Here is a 16,743-nt window from a genome sequence, read left to right on the forward strand (position 1 = left end):
CCTAACATGGTCCCCACCGAAGGCAAGAAAATTGAAAGATACATCTGGGGTTTAGTGCCCCCGTATCGAGGGAACATTCGAGCATCACACCCTACGACCTTTGACAGTGCCAAGGAATTGGCCCAAAGGCTGATTGATCATGAAGTCCCCTACAATCCATCAACAACCACAACGGCCGCCACCGCGCCAACCAAGACATCCAACAACAAAAGGAAGCGGTGGGACCGAAAGAAGGGTAAATCAGCCCAATCCTCTTAAAAGAACCAACGAAAGGTGGCTGTCCATGCTGCCACTACTCCTGCTGCCCCTGTACCAGCCAAAACATATGCAGGGAGTCCACCCAAGTGCACCAAGTGCTAATTCCATCACAACGGCCCCTGCCGGGAAATGCACTGCACTAACTGTGACCGGAAGGGCCATACCGCCCGGTTTTTCCGAACACCACCCAAACCCATTTCCCAGGTCCCCAGTTCGGGAGTAAGCCAGGCCTGCTACGGCTGTGGCGAGGTAGGACATTTCAAAAGAAACTGCCCAAAGGCTGGGAATGCGGGAGGAGCAGGCAGACTACTTGCTATTGGCCACAATGAAGCAGTAGCAGATCCCACAGTAGTCACGGGTACGTTCCTTCTCGATAACTCTTATGCTTGTATCCTATTTGATAGTGGGGCAGAGAGGAGTTTCGTAAACCAAAACTTTAAACACGTACTTAAACAATCACCGAAACCACTAAAAGAAACCTTCGTCGTAGAAATGGCTAACGGAAAGACAGAGAGTTCAAATGAAATCTACATAGGTTATACCCTCACACTAGATAACCATTCGTTTCCAATCGACCTCATACCAGTAGCAATCAAGAGCTTCGATATCATTGTGGGCATGGACTGGTTGAGTCTCCATCGTACCGATATTCTACGTTCCGACAAAGCAATCCGTCTGAACCTACCAAATAACGAAACCTTGTTGATCTACGGAGACAAACCCAGTACGAGTCTTCGTATCATCTCAAGTATTCAAGCCCAGAAATATTTACGTAAGGAATATCGCGCGTTCCTTGCACACATCGTCGACACGAGCCAGAAAACAAAGGACCTGAAAGACTTCCCCGACGTCTTTCCAGAAGAGCTTCCGGGATTACCTCCCCAACGTCAAGTCGAGTTCCGAATCGACTTAATCCCAGGAGCCACCCCCGTAGCAAAATCGCCCTATCGTCTAGCACCTGCTGAGATGCAGGAACTGTCCGGTCAACTTAACGCACTGCTCAGCAAGGGCTTTATAAGACCAAGCTTCTCACCCTGGGGAGCTCCGGTCTTCTTCGTCAAGAAGAAGGACGGATCGTTCCGTATGTGTATCGATTATAGAGAACTCAACAAGCTCACGATCAAAAATCATTACCCTCTTCCGCGCATAGACGATTTATTGACCAACTGCAAGGGGCGAGTTACTTCTCCAAGATTGATCTCAGGTCCGGGTATCACCAGTTACGAGTGATGGAGGAGGATGTTCTGAAGACAGCCTTCCGAACTCGTTACGGACACTACGAGTTCGTAGTGATGCCTTTCAGAATGACCAATGCGCCCGCAGTCTTCATGGACTTAATGAATAGAGTATGCCGTCCTTACTCGGATCAGTTCGTCATCGTCTTTATTGATGATATACTTATCTACTCTCGAAGTAAGGAAGAGCATAGCAATCATCTACGACAAGTCCTGTAAACCTTACGATCGGAGAAGCTATACGCGAAGTTCTCTAAGTGTGAATTTTGGATCCGAAGAGTCGAATTCTTTGGGCATGTGGTGAGCGAAGAAGGAATCCACGTGGACCCTTCCAAAATTAAAGCCATTGAGAACTGGTCGGCACCAAAGACGCCTACAGAAATTCGTCAATTTCTACGCCTCGCTGGCTACTACCGCAGGTTCATTCAAAACTTCTCTCGAATCGCGAAACCCCTGACTACATTGACCCAGAAAGGCGTGGCCTTTGACTGGGAAGAGAAACAAGAGAAGGCATTCCAAACTCTGAAGGGAGCCTTATGCACCGCACCGATACTGTCCCTCCCCGAAGGGATAGAAGACTTCGTGGTATACTGCGATGCATCCAACCAAGGGCTCGGCTGTGTTCTGATGCAACGAGGTAAGGTCATCGCCTACGCCTCAAGACAGCTGAAGACACACGAGGTCAACTACACCACACACGACCTCGAATTAGGAGCGGTTGTTTTCGCCCTAAAAATATAGACACACTATCTGTATGGTACGAAGAGCACCATCTATACCAACCACAAAAGCCTCCAACACATCTTCAACCAGAAAGAGCTCAACATGAGACAACGACGGTGGGTCGAGCTACTCAATGACTACGAATGTGAAATTCGTTATCATCCGGGTAAAGCCAACGTAGTAGCAGACGCCCTAAGTCGGAAAGAATATTCTGGCCGAAGAGTCAAGTCACAAACAATGACTATCCATTCACATCTATCCGCACAAATTAAGGAGGCTCAGCTCTAAGCTTTGAAACCTGAAAATGTAGCGGAAGAATCCCTGCGAGGAATGGATAAGTGTGACAACTGTCAATTCAGGTCATTCTCGGACTCATGCATCTTTTTATAAAAACCATACATGCACAACATGCCATGGCCTATTAGTATAAATTAGGTCAAAATCTTGCATGAACTAGGATCCAACTAAAATCTAGGACTAATATACTTGACTCTTACGATTCTAGTAAGTTGTTTAACTACAATAGGAAATGCCAATACCCGAATTAGAATAAAACTTCAAACTTTGTTACAATTGAAAACGGGTATAAAACCCTAAAAATAAATTAAAATATTCTAATTTCATGCCAATATGATGGTGAATATCAAACAATGTTCCAAAAACTCTAAAGAGCCCAAAAATCCAAATTTATAAACTTTAAAGCTTAAAAACTTTATAAAATTTCTATAAACTTCCTAATATAAAATTTTTATTAATCAAATTATAGATTATAATCAATGAAATAGAAATTTAAATTATCATACATTAATCATAATTTATTAGTTAAAAACAAGATTTTTAAATAAATCAAAAATTGCTTAAAGAAACATTTTTATAAAAATTTAGGTTTTATAAAAATTGAAGGGAGAATTATATAATTTGAATTTTTAGGAGAGAGGGAGCCTCTCTCACTCATAAAATTCGTGCATCCTCTCCGCCATGCCCTCTCTCTTCCCAAAACTTCAATCATTAAAACACAATCCCCACTCTTCCACTTCTCTCTTCACTCTCTCTCACACTCCACCCTTTCAACTCTCAAACTCTCCTCCTCTCTCTCCAAACTCACGAAAATCATCAGCCAAGAACACCTCTCCACACTCAAATCTTCATCTTCTAAGGTTGTTCTTCAAGGTATTCACGAAAATCCTTCATTTTCCTTACTTTTCCTTCTTGTTTTTAAAGGGTTTTCTTGTACTTCTCCTCCTTCTACACCATTCTTTATGAACATTCATGAACATGTTCATGAATGTCGTGTTTGATGATGATGGTGGTAGGGTTTCACCCAAGAACAACATGCATGTTGTGTAATGGTGAAATCCAAGGACCAAAGCCTATGTCAAACACTAAGGTTCGGATTTTTACAAGTTTTAAAGGCTCATACACCTTATGCATTCAAGTATTTCCTTTAAAAACATCACTATAACAAACATATGTCCATGCATGGTCTTCAAACCGTGATGCATGTGAAGAACACCAAGCTAAAGAGCTTGATGATCAAAGTACATTGTTAATAGTGCATGTAATTGATTTTGTCTAGAAAAATATCTAAAATTTATTTTCTGCTCAAATCAAAATTTTTCCAGATTCCCATTAAGGTAATATGAATATCTGGAAAATCCCAAGAGTGTTTATCGTTTCCTTGATTTGTTAAAATTGTTGCAAGAAAACAAGGGCATAAATCACATAAAATACTTCCAGAGGTCTATAAATCCGGAATAAATTCGTGGATGACCCTTATGGTTAGTAATGACCTCTCTTTAAATTTCATCGATTTATGTTGCTGTTTAGTATGATTTTCGATTTTCTTTTTGTTTGGGTGCAATAAATCCCAAAACCACTTTAAAGAGTGTGAAAATTGTATCTAACAATTTTCGCAGCTCTTACCTGTGGTGGGAGACTCAGAAAAATAATTTCAGAATTTTTCATCATGCCTTTCTATTTTTCCCAATTTTTAGTAGTTATAAAGGCCTAAAATTAGGAAAAATAGTTCTGATTATCCAAAATTCATGAAAATTTACCAGAACATCATGGTGTACATTAGTAGGTTACATAAAAATTTTGATGATTTTCCTCTACTGTATACTATTTTTCTCCTATTTTCTAAGATTAAATACACTTAAATACACTTAAATACACATAAATACCCAAAACCAGATTATACAATATGAAAACCACTTTTGGTATTTTTCCCAGATTACTTACACTGTAAATGATGTTACAAAAATTTTTGGTAATTTATTTTAACTGTTTGTTATTTATTCTTCAATTAATGATTATTTGAGGGGATAAAACAAGGAAAAATAGAAATAACCACTGAAAAATATCTTTTATATTTTTCCCAGTCTAGTTATGTTTAATAACAGTTAAATAAAAAGTTTAAGTAATTTTGGAAACTGTTTTCTATTTATTCCAATTTTTATTAGAATAAATGCTCAAAAATCATAAAATATAATTAAACAGCTTGGAAATCCATTTTTATATTTTTCCTAGCTTAGTTATGTATAATAACAGTTAAATAAAAAGTTTGAGTAATTTTGAAAACTGTTTTCTATTTATTCCAAATTTTATTAGAATAAATGCTCAAAAATCATAAAATATAATTAAACAGCTTGGAAATCCATTTTTATATTTTTCCTAGCTTAGTTATGTATAATAACAGTTAAATAAAAAGTTTGAGTAATTTTGGAAACCGTTTTCTATTTATTCCAATTTTTATTAGAATAAATGCTCAAAAATCATAAAATATAATTAAACAGCTTGGAAATCCATTTTTATATTTTTCCTAGCTTAGTAATGTGTAATAAAAGTAAAATAAAAAGTTTGAGAATTTTCATCCTTTGAATGCTATTTTTAGTGAATTTATTTGGTTATGAAGGCTTAAAAACATGGAAAAATAGTTAACCATAACAAAATTTCAAGGGAAATTTTCTGGAAAACCTCTATTGTATTTAGAATGAAAATGCAAGGTTTGACAATTTTTGGAAACTATTTGATAATATTTTGCGTTTTTAGGAATTTAAAACACCTTTAAATGTGTTGAAATACCCTCAAATTATATTACTAAATCTGGAAAATTAATATCCAAAATTTTCTTAATCACATGACTTATAGAATTTCACCATTTCAGAAAAATCGTGACCAATTAATATAAAACCGATATTAGAACATAAATTTGGCATTTCTCTATATGTAGAGTTTAGTATATTAGCGTTAGATTTCAACATGGAAACTCACTAGTGTGTGTTTGATGTCGTAGGATCCCGGTAGTAAGACGTTGGTGTATTCCGAGGCACCACTTGTACCTACTCGAAACATTGTGAGTATTCACGCACTCCCCTATTTTCAGTTTTTATGTTTTGGGGTGGAAAAGCATGTCCCGAAAAACTATTATTTGAATGTTGTATTTAAATTGATTTGTATCAAACATGATTGCTATTTTATTGCTATGTCTCTCTATGTATGTCTATGCAACACGGAACATGAGAACTTATCGTACTAAGGCCCTTCCCTTATCTCTAACCATTAACTCTTTGAGCCAATGGTCATTATGGATAGCGCTATTAGAATTGACAACTCCTCACTCGCCCTATTGCTGGAGTGCATGATACCATATTCATCTATGGAACGATAAGCATAGATCTTGATAGGGCTTCAGTCATAGGTTTGGTTGAGACTCATTGTTTGCTCATACACATACAAACTCGTTTCTCGTTATAGCAATAAACTTGTTATTTATTATGGCAATAAACTCGTTTATCAATTTTAGCAATCAACTTTGTTTCTCATTATAGCAATGAACTTTGTTCTCATTAAAGCAATGTACTTGTATTTATGAAAAGTCTTATACCAAATCTTGAGTATATAAACCTGTGAACTCACCAACTATTTTCATAGTTGACGCTCGTTTTACATGCTTTTTCAGGAAATAATTAGTAAGTGGATATAGAGATTCATCATCATAGAGCATGCTGCATCGTGTGGAAATTATTTTATGAAGTTATATTTTGAACAATGTCATTTTGGAAAACCTTGTACTTTGTTTTGTTTAAGCTATGGGTTGTAAACTTTTAAATATTGCTATGGTGATGTATCTTTATCTTTTGCAATGAAACCTTTGTCGCTGTCATACCTTGCGTTTCCGCTTGAGCGGGGTGTGACATAAATGGTATCAGAGCTAAAGTTATAGAGAACATCAGTTTTCCTTTAAGAAAACACAACCTATAACCAAAACTTATAAAAATTCTTTTTACATCAAACATATTACTAATATAATTAGGTCGGGAATTGTATCGTTGGACCTCAATTAAACATAGCCTGATCACCTATGTTTAATTAAGGAAAGATTTATACAAAGCTTGAGCTAATTATAATGGGAATATGTTCAACAAAATTTTTGAGAAAACTTTATTTCAAAAATTCAAAAAGGTTAATTTTGGTGTGTGTAAGCATTGCGTATTATAGGCATGCATTGTCATTTATTTCATATCTCATTGAATCTATGTCTCAGTCCACTATGTCGACATCGTCATCTTCTCACGCTACCGCCTCAGCTGATGAGTCCGGCTACGTCACTGTTATTCCTCGACGTGATCCCCCCGCCTCGGTGGAGGAAGACCCCTCGGAAGACACAGAAGATACAAGAAACTCGGTGGAGATCAGCAATGACAACGCCCTGAGTCAGCAACGTGAGGCATCGCCTGCATCGGTGTTGCCACAACCACCACTTTATGGGCTTCGTATTCGGAGGACAGCAAGGAAGAGTGTCTCTATCCCGGGAAGGATAGCAACCAGTACAACAGGACTTGGCACGGCAGGAACCAGTCGGGTAGGACCCAGCATGGCAGGACCGAGAGCACCCCCACCTCAGCGAGTCATAGGGATACCTGTCAGGCAGCCAGGTATGACCCCGGAGGAGTCCCGGAGAATGCAGTCAATGGCAGCGGGCCTACGTCACAGTCTCGCTGTGATAGCTGGGCATTGGGAAGTTTTGGATGAAGTGTTGACAAGGATGGAAATCCTGTTTCAGCATTCGATGGAGGCTGCTGACACTGCTAGTGCTGCTAGACGAGTGGCAGGTCGTGCGATGACCGCATATTATGTGCTTGGAGGGCTATTACTAATTGTGGTGTTGATGTTTCTTGTTGGGATATCGATTAGTAATTGGTTCTGATTTCAGTATTTTATTTTATTTTGTCATGAAACGAAAACCCATGTTGGGTGTCTTTTGGGGAAAAACATTTAAAACTTTATTTTGGGAATTTATGTATTGCTTTGGTTTTAAGACTATTTCAAATGGTGATGAGAAGTTTATTTTATGTTTGAAAACTTTTACTATGAGGTCAAACCCTAGAACTTATTTAGTCAATAGTTGAATAAAAAGATTTTTCTTTTTCTTTCCTTTCTCAAATCTATGTGCATAGTATTAATGCAAACCATTAATTTGACAACACTTATGGTTTTCAAAATAGTAGTGAACAAAAAAAAAATTATACATTATTTTATGTATTCATACGTATTTCTTCTCTTGTGTCTTAGAACCATGTCAGGAAGGCCTAATCGCGGGCGCCCACAGAACGAAACACCCGATGTTGCTCAAGTGGTAGCACAACAACTCATGGCAGCAATCCCAAACATTGTCACTCAAGTAACTGCGGGTCTTAATGCTAACCAAGGAAGTAGTGGAGGAAACCGGGGAAACAATGAAAGAGAATGCAACTACAAGTCCTTTATGGCCTGTAAACCTAAGGAATTCCATGGAAAGGAAGGTGCGGTCGGGTTGCTGAAATGGATTGACAGTATGGAGTCGGTCCTTCACATTAGCAAATGTCTCGAACGCAACAAAGTGGAGTATGCAACTTGTCTACTTCAGGATAGGGCATTGACCTGGTGGAATACTTTAGTGCAAACCCGAGGTCGTGCAGTGGCATATCAGCTAACTTGGGAAGACCTAAAGAAGCTGCTGATAGAGGAGTATTGTCCCAAGGATGAAATTCAGAAGCTTGAATCTGAGTTCTGGAACCATTCTATGGTTGGAACACAAATAGAGAAGTACACAGTCCGATTTCATGAACTAGCAAAACTGGTACCTCACATGGTTACTCCTGAGGAGAAACGGATAGACCGTTACATCTGGGGTCTGGCACCAGAGATTCGGGGAATGGTTACTTCAGCAAACCCAACTACCATTCAAAGTGCAGTAAGTCTAGCAAATCGACTAACCAATGATGTGATAAGGACGGGAGCATCGGCAAGGGAAAACTCTAGTAGCAAGAGGAAGCCAGCAGATCAGGGAGAGAAGAAGTATGGAGACGAGTCGGGGAGGAAGCAGAAAGTCTCAAGAAACTTTATGGTAAGAGCCCAGGAGCAAGAACCAGTGAAAACTCAGGAACAGAAAGTCATGGAAGTGCAGGAGCGAAAGCAGTACACGGGACCGCACCCGAAGTGCAATAAGTGTAACTTCCATCACAAGGGAGCTTGTCCAATGTGCCAAAACTGTAAACAGACAGGCCATTACCCGAAGTATTGTAAGCTGAATAAGGATGAAAAAAGGGCATGTTACGAGTGCGGGAGTACTGATCATCTGCGTAGTGCTTGTCCCAAACTGAACAAGGGGCCTGGTAACAATGGACAAGGCCAAGCTAGGCAAAATTTCCACGGAAATCAAGGTGGGCGGCCAAGAGGTGTAGCCTGTGTGATTGGTGCTGAAGAAGCTCGTCAGAACCCTGAGGTGATAACAGGTACGTTTCTCCTGAACAACCATTTTGCATCAGTAATATTCGATGCGGGAGCAGAAAGGAGTTTCGTTTCTTTAGCATTTAGACCGTTAATTGACTTGAAATCAAGAAAGATGAGGAATACTTATACTATTGAACTTGCTGATGGGTATGAAATTAGGGCCAATGAAATAATTCCTGGCTGTACTCTGAATTTAGCTGATAAACTCTTTAGCATTGACCTAATTCCTATCGAGCTAGGTAGTTTTGATGTAATAGTAGGAATGGATTGGCTATCCAAGAATAGAGCGGACATTGGTTGTTACGAGAAAGTCATTAGGATACCTCTCCCTAATGGAGTAACCCTTACCATACACGGTGAGAAGCCAGTAAGAAGTTTAAACATTGTATCGAGCATAAAGATTCATAAGTACCTGAAAAAGGATTGTATCGCATTCATGGCCCACGTGATAGAAAGAGAACCTGAAGCTAAGCAACTCAAGGAGATCCCGGTGGTTCAAAACTATCCCGAAGTGTTTCCGGAGGAATTACCCGGTCTACCCCCTCACAGACAGGTCGAATTTCGGATAGACTTAATTCCCGGAGCGGCACCGGTAGCAAAAGCACCATATCGCCTCGTGCCATCCGAGATGCAAGAACTGTCCGGACAACTTCCTAGAACTTCTAAAGGTCACGACTCAATTTGGGTCATAGTGGATCGACTGACGAAATCTACTCACTTTCTCCCCATTCGGGAAGACTTCAAGATGGAAAAGTTGGCCCAAATCTACATCGACAAAATTGTTTCTCTGCATGGTGTACCCCTATCCATCATTTCTGATAGAGATAGTCGTTTTACATCACGATTTTGGTGGATGTTACAGAAGGCACTAGGAACCAAGATAAATTTGAGCACAGCTTACCACCCTCAGACAGATGGGCAGACAGAGAGAACAATACAAACATTGGAAGACATGCTACGGGCGTGTGTCATTGAGTTCAAAGGAAATTGGGATACTTATTTGCCTCTAATTGAGTTTTTCTACAATAACAGTTACCACACGAGTATCCAATGTGCCCCATATGAAGCATTGTATGGACGCAAGTGTCGTTCTCCATTGTGTTGGACAGAAATCGGAGACAGACAATTGACTAGACTCGACCTTATCCAGGAAACAACTGACAAGTTTGCTATCATCAAAGATAGGCTTAAAGCCGCCAGGGATCGTCAGAAAAGGTATGCGGATAATCTTCGAAAACCATTAGAATTCCAAGTTGGAGACAAGGTACTTCTAAAGGTGTCGCCTTGGAAAGGGCTTGTACGTTTTGGTAAGAAAGGAAAACTAAGCCCAAGATATGTTGGACCCTTCGAGATCATTGAAAGGATTGGTCCGGTGACATATAAACTCCGATTACCCCAAGAGTTAAGCGCCATTCACGACACATTCCACATCTCCAATCTTAAGAAATGTTTAGCCGACGAAGCATTGATAGTACCTCTGGAGGAAATTAAGATCAATGATAAGCTAAACTTTGTTGAGGAACCGATAGAAATCCTTGACAAGGAGGTGAAACAACTTAAGCGGAGTAAGATTCCGATTGTGAAAGTTCGATGGAACTCAAAACGCGGGCCGGAGTACACCTGGGAGCGTGAGGACTTCATGAAGGAAAAGTATCCACAACTTTTCCCATGCGATGACAAACGATGACATAGAATGAATTTCAGGACGAAATTCTTTTTGAGTGGGGGATACTGTGACAACTATCAATTCAGGTCATTCTCGGACTCATGCATCTTTTTATAAAAACCATACATGCACAACATGCCATGGCCTATTAGTATAAATTAGGTCAAAATCTTGCATGAATTAGGATCCAACTAAAATCTAGGACTAATATACTTGACTCTTACGATTCTAGTAAGTTGTTTAACTACAATAGGAAATGCCAATACCCGAATTAGAATAAAACTTCAAACTTTGTTACAATTGAAAAAGGGTATAAAACCCTAAAAATAAATTAAAATATTCTAATTTCATCCCAATATGATGGTGAATATCAAACAATGTTCCAAAAACTCTAAAGAGCCCAAAAATCCAAATTTATAAACTTTAAAGCTTAAAAACTTTATAAAATTTCTATAAACTTCCTAATATAAAATTTTTATTAATCAAATTATAGATTATAATCAATGAAATAGAAATTTAAATTATCATACATTAATCATAATTTATTAGTTAAAAACAAGATTTTTAAATAAATCAAAAATTGCTTAAAGAAACATTTTTATAAAAATTAAGGTTTTATAAAAATTGAAGGGAGAATTATATAATTTGAATTTTTAGGAGAGAGGGAGCCTCTCTCACTCATAAAATTCGTGCATCCTCTCCCCCATGCCCTCTCTCTTCCCAAAACTTCAATCATTAAAACACAATCCCCACTCTTCCACTTCTCTCTTCACTCTCTCTCACACTCCACCCTTTCAACTCTCAAACTCTCCTCCTCTCTCTCCAAACCCACAAAAATCATCAGCCAAGAACACCTCTCCACACTCAAATCTTCATCTTCTAAGGTTGTTCTTCAAGGTATTCACGAAAATCCTTCATTTTCCTTACTTTTCCTTCTTGTTTTTAAAGGGTTTTCTTGTACTTCTCCTCCTTCTACACCATTCTTTATGAACATTCATGAACATGTTCATGAATGTCGTGTTTGATGATGATGGTGGTAGGGTTTCACCCAAGAACAACATGCATGTTGTGTAATGGTGAAATCCAAGGACCAAAGCCTATGTCAAACACTAAGGTTCGGATTTTTACAAGTTTTAAAGGCTCATACACCTTATGCATTCAAGTATTTCCTTTAAAAACATCACTATAACAAACATATGTCCATGCATGGTCTTCAAACCGTGATGCATGTGAAGAACACCAAGCTAAAGAGCTTGATGATCAAAGTACATTGTTAATAGTGCATGTAATTGATTTTGTCTAGAAAAATATCTAAAAGTTCTTTTCTGCTCAAATCAAAATTTTTCCAGATTCCCATTAAGGTAATATGAATATCTGGAAAATCCCAAGAGTTTTTATCGTTTCCTTGATTTATTAAAATTGTTGTAAGAAAACAAGGGCATAAATCACATAAAATACTTCTATAGGTCTATAAATCCGGAATAAATTCGTGGATTACCCCTATGGTTAATAATGACCTCTCATTAAATTTCATCGATTTATGTTGCCGTTTAGTTTGATTTTCGATTTTCTTTTTGTTTGGGTGCAATAAATCACAAAACCACCTTAAAGAGTGTGAAAATTGTATCTAACAATTTTCGCAGCTCTTACCTGTGGTGGGAGACTCAGAAAAATAATTTCAGAATTTTTCATCATGCCTTTCTATTTTTCCCAATTTTTGGTAGTTATAATGGCCTAAAAATAGGAAAAATAGTTCTGATTATCCAAAATTCATGAAAATTTACCAGAACATCATGGTGTACATTTGGAGGTTACATAAAAATTTTGATGATTTTCCTCTACTGTATACTATTTTTCTCCTATTTTCTAAGGTTAAATACACATAAATACCCAAAACCAGATTATACAATATGAAAACCACTTTTGGTATTTTTCCCAGATTACTTACATTGTAGATGATGTTACAAAAATTTTTGGTAATTTATTTTAACTGTTTGTTATTTATTCTTCAATTAATGATTATTTAAGGGGATAAAACAAGGAAAAATAGAAATAACCACTGAAAAATATCTTTTATATTTTTCCCAGCCTAGTTATGTTTAATAACAGTTAAATAAAAAGTTTGAGTAATTTTGGAAACTGTTTTCTATTTATTCCAATTTTTATTAGAATAAATGCTCAAAAATCATAAAATATAATTAAACAGCTTGGAAATCCATTTTTATATTTTTCCTAGCTTAGTTATGTATAATAACAGTTAAATAAAAAGTTTGAGTAATTTTGGAAACTGTTTTCTATTTATTACAATTTTTATTAGAATAAATGCTAAAAAATCATAAAATATAATTGAACAGCTTGGAAATCCATTTTTATATTTTTCCTAGCTTAGTTATGTATAATAACAGTTAAATAAAAAGTTTGAGTAATTTTGGAAACTGTTTTCTATTTATTCCAATTTTTATTAGAATAAATGCTCAAAAATCATAAAATTTAATTAAACAGCTTGAAAATCCATTTTTAGTTTTTTCCTAGCTTAGTAATGTGTAATAAAAGTAAAATAAAAAGTTTGAGAATTTTTATCCTTTGAATTCTATTTTTAGTGAATTTATTTGGTTATGAAGGCTTAAAAACTTGGAAAAATAGTTAACTATATCAAAAATTCAAGGGAAATTTTCTAGAAAACCTCTATTGTATTTAGAATGAAAATACAAGGTTTGACAATTTTTGGAAACTATTTGATAATATTTTGCGTTTTTAGGAATTTAAAACACCTTTAAATGTGTTGAAATACCCTCAAATTATATTACTAAATCTGGAAAATTAATATCCAAAATTTTCTTAATCACATGACTTATAGAATTTCACCATTTCAGAAAAATCGTGACCAATTAATATAAAACCGATATTAGAACATAAATTTGGCATTTCTCTATATGTAGAGTTTAGTATATTAGCGTTAGATTTCGACATGGAAACTCACTAGTGTGTGTTTGATGTCGTAGGATCCCGGTAGTAAGACGTTGGTGTATTCCGAGGCACCACTTGTTGCCGTTTAGTTTGATTTTCGATTTTCTTTTTGTTTGGGTGCAATAAATCACAAAACCACCTTAAAGAGTGTGAAAATTGTATCTAACAATTTTCGCAGCTCTTACCTGTGGTGGGAGACTCAGAAAAATAATTTCAGAATTTTTCATCATGCCTTTCTATTTTTCCCAATTTTTGGTAGTTATAATGGCCTAAAAATAGGAAAAATAGTTCTGATTATCCAAAATTCATGAAAATTTACCAGAACATCATGGTGTACATTAGGAGGTTACATAAAAATTTTGATGATTTTCCTCTACTGTATACTATTTTTCTCCTATTTTCTAAGGTTAAATACACATAAATACCCAAAACCAGATTATACAATATGAAAACCACTTTTGGTATTTTTCCCAGATTACTTACACTGTAGATGATGTTACAAAAATTTTTGGTAATTTATTTTAACTGTTTGTTATTTATTCTTCAATTAATGATTATTTAAGGGGATAAAACAAGGAAAAATAGAAATAACCACTGAAAAATATCTTTTATATTTTTCCCAGCCTAGTTATGTTTAATAACAGTTAAATAAAAAGTTTGAGTAATTTTGGAAACTGTTTTCTATTTATTCCAATTTTTATTAGAATAAATGCTCAAAAATCATAAAATATAATTAAACAGCTTGGAAATCCATTTTTATATTTTTCCTAGCTTAGTTATGTATAATAACAGTTAAATAAAAAGTTTGAGTAATTTTGGAAACTGTTTTCTATTTATTACAATTTTTATTAGAATAAATGCTAAAAAAATCATAAAATATAATTGAACAGCTTGGAAATCCATTTTTATATTTTTCCTAGCTTAGTTATGTATAATAACAGTTAAATAAAAAGTTTGAGTAATTTTGGAAACTGTTTTCTATTTATTCCAATTTTTATTAGAATAAATGCTCAAAAATCATAAAATTTAATTAAACAGCTTGGAAATCCATTTTTAGTTTTTTCCTAGCTTAGTAATGTGTAATAAAAGTAAAATAAAAAGTTTGAGAATTTTTATCCTTTGAATTCTATTTTTAGTGAATTTATTTGGTTATGAAGGCTTAAAAACTTGGAAAAATAGTTAACTATATCAAAAATTCAAGGGAAATTTTCTAGAAAACCTCTATTGTATTTAGAATGAAAATACAAGGTTTGACAATTTTTGGAAACTATTTGATAATATTTTGCGTTTTTAGGAATTTAAAACACCTTTAAATGTGTTGAAATACCCTCAAATTATATTACTAAATCTGGAAAATTAATATCCAAAATTTTCTTAATCACATGACTTATAGAATTTCACCATTTCAGAAAAATCGTGACCAATTAATATAAAACCGATATTAGAACATAAATTTGGCATTTCTCTATATGTAGAGTTTAGTATATTAGCGTTAGATTTCGACATGGAAACTCACTAGTGTGTGTTTGATGTCGTAGGATCCCGGTAGTAAGACGTTGGTGTATTCCGAGGCACCACTTGTACCTACTCGAAACATTGTGAGTATTCACGCACTCCCCTATTTTCAGTTTTTATGTTTTGGGGTGGAAAAGCATGTCCCGAAAAACTATTATTTGAATGTTGTATTTAAATTGATTTGTATCAAACATGATTGCTATTTTATTGCTATGTCTCTCTATGTATGTCTATGCAACACGGAACATGAGAACTTATCGTACTAAGGCCCTTCCCTTATCTCTAACCATTAACTCTTTGAGCCAATGGTCATTATGGATAGCGCTATTAGGAATTGACAACTCCTCACTCGCCCTATTGCTGGAGTGCATGATACCATATTCATCTATGGAACGATAAGCATAGATCTTGATAGGGCTTCAGTCATAGGTTTGGTTAAGACTCATTGTTTGCTCATACACATACAAACTCGTTTCTCGTTATAGCAATAAACTTGTTATTTATTATGGCAATAAACGCGTTTATCAATTTTAGCAATCAACTTTGTTTCTCATTATAGCAATGAACTTTGTTCTCATTAAAGCAATGTACTTGTATTTATGAAAAGTCTTATACCGAATCTTGATTATATAAACCTGTGAACTCACCAACTATTTTCATAGTTGACGCTCGTTTTACATGTTTTTTCAGGAAATAATTAGTAAGTGGATATAGAGATTCATCATCATAGAGCATGTTGCATCGTGTGGAAATTATTTTATGAAGTTATATTTTGAACAATGTCATTTTGGAAAACCTTGTACTTTGTTTTGTTTAAGCTATGGGTTGTAAACTTTTAAATATTGATATGGTGATGTATCTTTATCTTTTGCAATGAAACCTTTGTCGCTGTCATACCTTGCGTTTCCGCTTTAGCGGGGTGTGACAGAAATGGTATCAGAGCTAAAGTTATAGAGAACATCAGTTTTCCTTCAAGAAAACACAACCTATAACCAAAACTTATAAAAATTCTTTTCACATCAAACATATTACTAATATAATTAGGTCGGGAATTGTATCGTTGGACCTCAATTAAACATAGCCTGGTCACCTATGTTTAATTAAGGAAATATTTATACAAAGCTTGAGCTAATTATAATGGGAATATGTTCAACTAAATTTTTGAGAAAACTTTATTTCAAAAATTCAAAAAGGTTAATTTTGGTGTGTGTAAGCATTGCATATTATAGGCATGCATTGTCATTTATTTCATATCTCATTGAATCTATGTCTCAGTCCACTATGTCGACATCGTCATCTTCTCACGCTACCGCCTCAGCTGATGAGTCCGGCTACGTCACTGTTATTCCTCGACGTGATCCCCCCGCCTAGGTGGAGGAAGACCCCTCGGAAGACATAGAAGATACAGGAAACTCGGTCGAGATCAGCAATGACAACGCCCCGAGTCAGCAACGTGAGGCATCGCCTGCATCGGTGTTGCCACAACCACCACTTTATGGGCTTCGTATTCGGAGGACAGCAAGGAAGAGTGTCCCTATCCCGGGAAGGATAGCGACCAGTACAGCAGGATTTGGCACGGCAGGAACCAGACGGGTAGGACCCAGA

This window comes from Lactuca virosa, chromosome 3, assembly GCF_052849685.1.
Source record: "Lactuca virosa cultivar CGN04683 chromosome 3, Lactuca_virosa_CGN04683_v6, whole genome shotgun sequence".
Lineage (NCBI taxonomy): Eukaryota > Viridiplantae > Streptophyta > Magnoliopsida > Asterales > Asteraceae > Lactuca > Lactuca virosa.